Below are 9,558 nucleotides of genomic sequence, written 5' to 3' on the forward strand. Positions count from 1 at the left end.
TAATCTTTGACTCTGCATTTAGTTCTTCTAAATCTCTTTCTGGATTAGAGACAGAAGGAACATAGACCATACATGCATTCTAGAGGAAGAGGAGAGAGAAGAGGAAGCAGGAAGGAGAAGGAAGAAAGTTTCCTCATCAGATGGGGAATATTCATGGGGCTGTAATGAGAAACAGAAGCAGTAATGTATATGAAACCACTTTGTAAAATGCTTCATTATAAAGAATGCACACATGACTTAAGTTACAACCCCTGCCCTAAGGAATGTCCAGTCTTTTAAGAAGTCTAGATACACGCATTTGTAACTCCAGTAAGAGATTGGAAGATAGTTTAAGAATATACGTCACATGAAGGGCTGGGCGCAGTGGCTCACACCTGTAATCCCAGCATTTTGAGAGGCCGAGGCAGGCAGATAATGAGGTCAAGAGATCAAGACCAGCCCGGCCAATATGGTGAAACCCTGTCTCTACTAAAAAATACAAAAATTAGCTGGGCATGGTGGCACGCACCTGTAGTCCCAGCTATTTGGGAGGCTGAGGCAGGAGAATCGTTTGAACCCGGGAGGCGGAGGTTGCAGTGAGCTGAGATCATGCCACTGCATTCCAGCCTGGGTGACACAGCAAGACTCTGTCTCAAAAAAAAAAAAAAAAAAAGAAAGAAAAAGAAAGAAATTTGTATTATTTATAAATTACCCAGTCTAGGTATTTTGTTATAGCAACAGGAATGAATTAAGACACCATGTATACATTCTCATTCAATACTACTTTTCCTTCCTGGCAGGTATTACAATCCTCGTTCATTATTTGTGCAATTATCTTTTAATATCTTCCTCTCCTATAAGTTGCTTCCTCCCAATAAGTCCTTGTTTGTCTGGCACAAAATTGATAATAAGTATTTCTAGTAAAAATTGACTAAATTAAAAGGTGAGAGGGGCCAAGGTGGCTCTCAGACTTGGCATGTGGGGAAATGGAAGGTGTAAAAAGGATTGGATCTGGGTTTGGGGGTTTTGAGCCTCAGTCCTCAAAATCCAGCCTAGGAAGAGAAAGAGAAGAAGGAATTCAATTAATCAATTTACAAGCAAGAATTGCCAGCAGAGAGTTGATTGATTCTCACACATTCCCCCTCTTCATGTATTATTGCCACTTTCTTATGTCCTGGATTTCAGCACATTCTGAACCTGCAGAATCACTTTGTTTCTGAGGGAGCCACCCAAGTTTCCTCTTTATCTCTCAGGGTTTCAGACACAGAAGTCTGGCGGTTCTTCTGGAGCCTTTCCCAGCCTGACTCAGAGGACTGCCTGCATCTGTGCAACCTGGCTCAGAGCCTGTCTACGTTTGGGCAGAGCCTATATCCCCCTGCCAAATGGGCTAATGACAGACAACAGTCTGTGTGACCCTATCTTTCTTCCCCTCCAAGGGTATGGCCCCAGATTTCAGCCTCAGATAGGGGATCAGGCCCAAAAATTAGGATTTGGCAAAAGAAATAGCCGCAATATAGAAATATGATTAAGATCTGGCTTCAGGGTCACTCTGAAACTGAATCCCAACTCTGCCAACTGTGTGATCTTGGAGTTATCCTCATTTAACCTCAGAGAAGATATTAATACCCATCTTAAATGGTTGGTAGGAATTAGGACAGAAAACTAATAAAACACTTGGCTCACAGTAAACACTCAATAAGTAGTAACAATTATTATTAAGTATAGAGAATCTCTTGTCTGTTTCCCTGGCAAAGGCCTTCAGAAAGCAAAATAAGGTCTAAAGTGTCAACATACTGGATAGTGCCACCAGAACTACTACTACTGTCCCCATCCCCAGAAAGTTTTCCCACAGTCCCTGCTTCTTTGTATTGCTTTTTTTTCCTTTTTTTTTTTTTTTTTGAAACAGAGTCTCACTCTGTCGCCCAGACTGGAGTGCAGTGGCATGATCTCAGCTCACTGCAACCTCCACCTCCCAGGTTCAAGCGATTCTCCTGCTTCAGCATCCAGAGTAGCTGGGATTATAGGCACACACCACCATGCCCGGCTAATTTTTGTATTTTTAGTGAAGGGTGGGTTTCACCATGTTGGTCAGGCTGGTCTCGAACTCCTGACCTTGTGATCCACCTGCCTCAGCCTCCCAAAGTGCTGGGATTACAGGTGTGAGCCACCATACCTGGCCTTTTTTTTTTTTTTTTTTTAGTAGACAGAATCTTGCTCTGTTACCGAGGCTGGAGCACAGTGGTGTAATCATAACTCACTGCAGCCTTGAACTTCTGGATTCAAGTGATCCTCCCACCTCACCCTCCGGAGGAGTACCTGAGACTACAGGCGCATGCCACCGTGCCCAGCTACTTTTTGTATTTTTTGTAGAGCTGGAATCTTGCTACGTTGCCCAGGCTGGTCAGGAACTCCCGGCCTCAAGCAATCCTCCTGCCTTGGCCTCCCAAAATGCTGAGATTACAGGCATGAGCCACTGCACCTGGCCTGTATTGTGACCTTTGGACTCAAAGTTAGGCCAGGTGCCGTGGCTCATGCCTGTATTCCGAGCATTCTGGGAGGCTGGGGTGGTAGGACACTTGAGCCCAAGAGTTCAAGACCAGCCTAAGCAACATAGTGAGACCTCATCCCAAGGAAAAAAAAAATTAAATAAAAAAACCCACAAAAGCAAAATTGGGCCTGTGCCCTTGGCTGTAAATGAGACCAAATAAATCAGTTAGGAATGTGAATGCTTTTGCCCACAGATAACAGAAAACTTGACTGTAGTCACTTTTTTAAAGTCAGTTTTTCTCACATACAAGAAAAATGAAGGTAGGCAGTTTTACTGGCTTAGTAATGTCAGAGCTGATATTTCTGCGATTCACTTCACCTTACCCTTGTGGTTGCAAGTTGGCTGTTGCAGCCCTAGCGCCATCAAATCATGTTTAAGGGACAAGGAAAGAGGAAGGGGAACGTGCAGCGTTTGAAATGGGAAAGCTGACGTTTTCTAAGGAACCCACAAAGCATACCCTGCTTCCTGTCTCATAGCCAGATCTAACAGCAAATACTTCAGCTTTTTTGCCCAAGAGGAACACATCTGAGACACATTTCACAGTGTTTGTGAGGGACCCCAGCAGGCCTAGCCCAGTTGTCCATAGCAGTAACCACTCATTAACAAACCCAAGTTAGCTTTTCTCCTTTCCCTAACTTACTTGTGTTAGGGAATCCAAATTAAAGAGAATGGAATTGGCTGAGTCTGCTACATGCGGAAAGTGACAGTGAGCATTGCCAGCTTTGATAGCGTAAGGTGCATGCTCACTCTCTGTCTCTCTCTCTCTCTCTCTCTCTCTCTCTCTCTCTGTCTCTGTCTCTTATGTTTGGGATATTGTCCAAACATACAAAGGGGTTACAGATTCTGAGTGTACAATAAGAATGGTAGGTGTCCACTATAATAAACCCTTGTGGCTGCCTGACATCGAAATAACCCTTCTTTCTCTACTTACACTTCAAAAAACAAAACAAAACTCCAAACTGAAACAACCCTCCCTTTTATAACCTAAATTGTACTCACTATACTCACCTTGTACCCCCCAAAAAGAAATTATCTCAAATCCTCATCAGTAACCATCCAGTAACAAGTCCAGGATCTCTGAATAATGTTCATTCTTTCTCCAGTTCATAATAATCCTGCCTCAATAGTCTGTATGGACTGAACTTTATTTATTTATTTATTTATTTGTTTGTTTGTTTGTTTATTTATTTATTGAGATGGTGTCTCACTCTGTCACCCAGGCTGGAGTGCTATGGCTTGATTTCACCTCACTGCAACCTCCGCCTCCTGGGTTCAAGTAATTCTCCTGCTCAGCCTCCCAAGTAGCTGGAATTACAGGCGTGCGCCACCATGTGGACTGGACTTTAAAGTTAACCACTATAACATGCCACACCCTATATATATTCGTGGGAGAAAGGGAAATGAAAGGAGAAAAAAATTTGATACAACATGTAGATATTTAACTGGCTTGGCGAAAAACTTTCTGTAACTGATCACAAAGCCTTGGTGATCTTTGACTTCATATATCCACTACCCATTCTATATCCTCTTTGTCTTCAGCCAGCACCTCAGTTCACTAGGGTCATAGAGATGGAAAGAGAAAGAGGCATGAAGAAGGCATGCCACTGTCCTAAACGTCCTGATCCAGAAATGGGAAATATTAATTTCACTTACATTTCATTGACTAGAACTTAATCATATAGCTTCTGTTTGGGGCTATAACTGAGTTTCCTATAGGTGACCAAACCCTCTTTCTTGTGGGATTGGAGACCTTGGTGGTCCAACCTGTATAATATTTTCACAATTTTCCATTAATTTTTAGCACTGGATTTAGAAGAAGTAGGAAGTACCCCTAGTATTCTCTGGGTTATATGCATGATCCTACAAGCTATTTTATAGTGACATTTCTCCTTTACCTTGAAAATAGACCCATTTACCTGAGCTAACCATCATAACCGGTGCAGGTTAAGTTTAACATCAGGCTGTCCATGGGAGATAGCCCTGATTTGTAGCAATTGGCAATTTTTGTGGTGTAAATACTCTCACTACAATCAATTGTAAGCTACCAAGTTTATGTCACTGAATGTAGAGTTGAGAAAAATGCACTGTGGTATGCAGAACTATGGTGCTCCAAAGATGTGCACATCCTAATCTTTGGGACCTGTGACTATCTTACCATAAATGGGAAAGGGGACTTTGCAAATGTGGTTAAATTAAGTATCTTGAGATGAGGAGATTATCCTAGATTATCCAGGTAGGCCCAATGTGATCACATGGATCCTTATAAGGGAAAGAGGGAAACAGGAAAGTCAGAGTCAAGAAGCTCAGAAGTCAGACGAAGCTCAGACAAAGTAATATTACAATGAAAGCGGAGGTCACAGTGATGTGACCAAGGCCACATTTTCCCCTAGATCCTCCAGAAGGGGCACTGTTGAGCTGTGGCATGGGGGCAATGGTATTAAAAGGATTACGGTTTCGGCTGGATTTGTTAATAGCTTCTGAAGTCTTGAAAAAAGAAGATCTGGCTGGGAGAGGTGGCTCACTCCTGTAAGCCTAGCACTTTGGGAGGCCGAGGTGGGCGGATCGCCCGAGGCCCGGAGTTTGAGACTAGCCAGGCCAACATGGCAAAACCCCATCTCTACTAAAAATACAAAAATTAGCTGGGCATAGTAGCACATGCCTGTAATCCCAGCTACTTGGGAGGCTGAGGCAGGAGAATCTCTTGAACCCAGGAGGCAGAGGTTGCAGTGAGCCGAGATCACACTACTGCACCCCAACCTGGGTGACATAGCGAGACCCCATCTCAAAAAAAAAGAAGTAAGATCATGTTAATTATCAACTCCAGTATGGAAGTCAACTCTGGCTGGAGCGATACACTGCACGATTATATATTTATTTGCTTCTCCTTCATCAGCCACTTCTTTCTGTCGCTTTCCCTGACTTCTCTGCTGCATATGCCAGTTCCTAAAAGTCCAGTCTTAGTTATTATCTTTATTCCAATGCCTCTCTGGTATGTCTGCTATCCTTTTATGTAGCTTTAGTTTCTTTTTTTTTTTTTTTTTTTTTTTTTTTTGAGACGGAGTCTCGCTCTTTCACCCACGCCGGAGTGCAGTGGCGCGCTCTCGGCTCACTGCAAGCTCCGCCTCCCGGGTTCACGCCATTCTCCTGCCTCAGCCTCTCCGAGTAGCTGGGACTACAGGCGCCCGCCACCACGCCCGGCTAATTTTTTATATTTTTAGTGGAGACGGGGTTTCACCGTGGTCTCGATCTCCTGACCTCGTGATCCGCCCGCCTCGGCCTCCCAAAGTGCTGGGATTACAAGCGTGAGCCACCGCGCCCGGCATATGTAGCTTTAGTTTCTAGAACATCTTACTTCAACTCCGCTCAGTGACCTTGGACAATGTGCCAGTGAGTCACCACAAGATGGCAGCCTTGCTAATTTTGGCTGCACTGAATTCAGTTATTCATTCCTTCAAGTTGGAGGGGTAGGGGAGGTTCTGAATAAGACTTTAATCTTACTTATTTAACATTTTTTGAGAGCTTGCTCAATAATGGGTCTTTTAACATATTAGTGTTGTTGTCTTTTAATGGTGAAAGCTAGGATTATCCCCTTTGCAGATTAGAAAACTGAAGTTGAAAATGATTAACTTGTTCAAAATCAGGACCTAGATTTGAAACCAGAGTTTTCTGAGTCCAGAGCCAGTGCTCTTTCTATTACATAACTGAATCATAAGCTGCAACAGTATTATTTGAGGTTTTTTTAAAAATTATAAGTAACAGGCTGGGTGTGGTGGCTCATGCCTGTAATCCTAGCACATTGGGAGGCTGAGGCTGGCAGATCACTTGAGGTCAGGGGTTCGAGACCAGCCTGGCCAACAAGGTGAAACCCTGTCTCTACCAAAAGATACAAAAAATTAGCCAGGCATGGCGGCACACACCTGTAGTCCCAGCTACTCGGGAGGCTGAGGTGGGAGGGGAATTGCTTGAACCTGGGAGGTGGAGGTTGAAGTGCAGTAAGCCAAGATCATGCCACTGCACTCCAGCCTGGGTGACAGAGTGAGACCCTGTCTCAAAAACAAAACAAAACAAAATAAAATTACAAGTAATAGAAAACCAGCTTGAGCCAGGTTAACAGCAACAACACAACAAAGTGTTTGCAGTACCTCATGGAAACTTAGGATAGAAATGATGCCCTGGCTTTAAAAGACAGAACAGAGATAGGGATTGGAAAGCCTTCGAGGTGTGGGGGGAAGAAAGACAGAAACATGGGGAAAGGAAAGGGAAAGGAAAAGCTGGGGAGGCCCAAGAGATTAAGTTCTGTCCCATCCCCCATTCAACTAGACTGGCTTCATTTTGATGCATTTTACGCATCAGGGCCCCATGCAATGTATTACTTGAAAATTAAGGATTCACTACATTATTATTATTATTGAGACAGAGTCTTGCTCTTTCACCCAGGCTGGAGTGCAGTGCTGCTATCTTGGCTCACTACAACCTCCATCTCCCGGGTTTAAACGATTCTCATGCCCCAGCCTTCCAAGTAGCTGGAACTACGGGCATGCACCACCATGCCTGGCGAATTTTTGTATGTTTTATAGAGATGGGGTTTCGCCATGTTGGCCAGGCTGGTCTCAAACTCTTGGCCTCAAGTGATCCACTTGCCTCAGCCTCCCAAAGTGCTGGGATTATAGGGATGAGCCACTGCCCCCAGCCTAAGGATTCACTATATTAAACAATACTTTGAAAAAACCACATATATTAAGGCATTCCCCCATTGTTGGACATTTAAGGTTGTTTGTTTGTTTGTTTTGAGATGGAGTCTCACTCTGCCACCCAGGTCAGAGTGCAGTGGCACTATCTCGGCTCACTGCAACCTCCACCTTCTGGGTTTAAGCCATTCTCCTGCCTCAGCTTCCCAAGCAGCTGGGATTACAGGCACATGCCACCATGCCTGGCTAATTTTTTTGTATTTTTACTGGAGACGGGGTTTCTCCATGTTGGCCAGGCTTGTCTCGAACCCCTGACCTCAGGTGATCCACCTGCCTCGGCCACCCAAAGTGCTGGGATTACAGGCGTGAGCCACCATGCCCAGCCCTAGGGATTTTTTTCTTAATTGTTCACTCTAATAAGTAAAATTATAATGAATATGTTATCATGTTGCCATAGGCAGTACATGAAATCATAAAGTAATTCCATTTCCCCTGACTCTTACAAGTTTTCTTAGGGGAGCAGGGGGGTGTGTGTAGTCACAGACAGTTCTAGCCTGTGGCCAAAGTCCAGTGCTACTTAAGTCTTCCCTCGCTGGGCCCTAAGACTGCAAATATTTAGTAAGCATCTAACTGCATGCCAGGCACTGCTGAAAACTGTGGGTACAATGGTGAATAAAATAGGCACAGTCTGTCATCTTGGAGCTAGCAATCTAGTGTCAAAGACAGACACCAAACAGATACTGTACTAAATAATTACAAGAATCACAAGCAAAGTGCTGCCAAACAGAAGTTCAGAAGTATAAGGAAACACATAACAGGGTGAGCTGATTTAATCTGGAAGGATTAGGGCAGGATGCCCTGAGGAAATGCTATTTAATATGAGATCTGATGGATGAGTATGAATTAGCCAAACAATAGAATAGAGCAGAGAGAAAAAGTATGAAGTCCCAAAGGTGAGAGACAGCATAGTAGGTTCAAGGAATTGAGAAAAGATTAGTGTGGTTGAGCACAGAGAATAAAGGGAAATGAGATGAGACTGAGGCAAAATAAATAGCAGGGTCCAGATCATGCACGACCTTGTGTGTTATATTAAAGATTTTGGAATCTATTCCAAGGGAAGTCACTGAAGGACTTTAAACTGAGAACATGCACGGTCCTATTTGTGTTTGAACAAGAACATTCTAACCATAGCATGAAGAAGGGCCAAAGTGAATGCAAGGAGGCCAGAGAAGTTAGCTATTAAAGAAGTCCGGGCAAGAGATGATGATGGCTTGGACTGCGGCGGCAGCAGTAGGGATGAAAAGAAGTGGACACATTTGGCCGGGTGCGGTGGCTCACGCCTGTAATCCCAGCACTTTGGGAGGCTGAGGTGGGCGAATCACCTGAGGTCGGGAGATCGAGACCAGCTTTATCCACAAGGAGAAACCCCGTCTCTACCAAAAATACAAAAATTAGCTGGGCGTGGTGGTGCATGCCTGTCATCCCAGCTACTCGAGAGGCTGAGGCAGGAGAATCACTTGAACCTGGGAGGCGGAGGTTGTGGTGAGCCAAGATTGTCCATTGCACTCCAGCCTGGGCAACAAGAAAGAAACTCCGCCTCAAAAAAAAAAAAAGAGCTTTTCGTTGCCTGACCGCCGCCATCATGGGTCACAGGCATGCTCCCGGGAAGGGCCTGTCCCAGTCGGCTTTACCCTATTGACGCAGCGTCCCCACTTGGTTGAAGTTGACATCTGACGACGTGAAAGAGCAGATTTACAAACTGGCCAAGAAGGGCCTGACTCCTTCACAGATCGGTGTAATCCTGAGAGACTCACATGGTGTTGCACAAGTACGTTTTGTGACAGGCAATAAAATTTTAAGAGTTCTTAAGTCTAAGGGACTTGCTCCTGATCTTCCTGAAGATCTCTACCATTTAATTAAGAAAGCAGTTGCTGTTCGAAAGCATCTTGAGAGGAACAGAAAGGATAAGGATGCTAAATTCCGTCTGATTCTGATAGAGAGCCAGATTCACCGTTTGGCTCGATATTATAAGACCAAGCGAGTCCTCCCTCCCAATTGGAAATATGAATCATCTACAGCCTCTGCCCTGGTTGCATAAATTTGTCTGTGTACTCAAGCAATAAAATGATTGTTTAACTAAAAAAAAAAAAAAAAAAAAAAAAAACAAAGAAAAAAGGAGTGGACAGATTTGAGAGTGAGTGATCTAGGAGGTGGAAATGACGGAAGCTAGTGACTGATCTTTTATGGGTGTGTGTGTGTGTGTGTGTGTGTGTGTGTGTGTGTATGTGAGAGAGAGTAGTCAAGTGGACTTTTAGTTCTCCGGCTTGAGCAGCTGGGTGGATG

General features: G+C 44.2%; 1 pseudogene; it reads left to right on the forward strand.

The window, feature by feature from the left end:
• The first annotated feature begins 8,853 nt into the window (after positions 1 to 8,853).
• LOC129468816 (small ribosomal subunit protein uS15-like) lies at positions 8,854 to 9,326 on the forward strand (annotated as a pseudogene).
• The last annotated feature ends 232 nt before the right edge of the window (positions 9,327 to 9,558 follow it).

Source organism: Symphalangus syndactylus, chromosome 12, assembly GCF_028878055.3.
Source record: "Symphalangus syndactylus isolate Jambi chromosome 12, NHGRI_mSymSyn1-v2.1_pri, whole genome shotgun sequence".
Classification (NCBI taxonomy): domain Eukaryota; kingdom Metazoa; phylum Chordata; class Mammalia; order Primates; family Hylobatidae; genus Symphalangus; species Symphalangus syndactylus.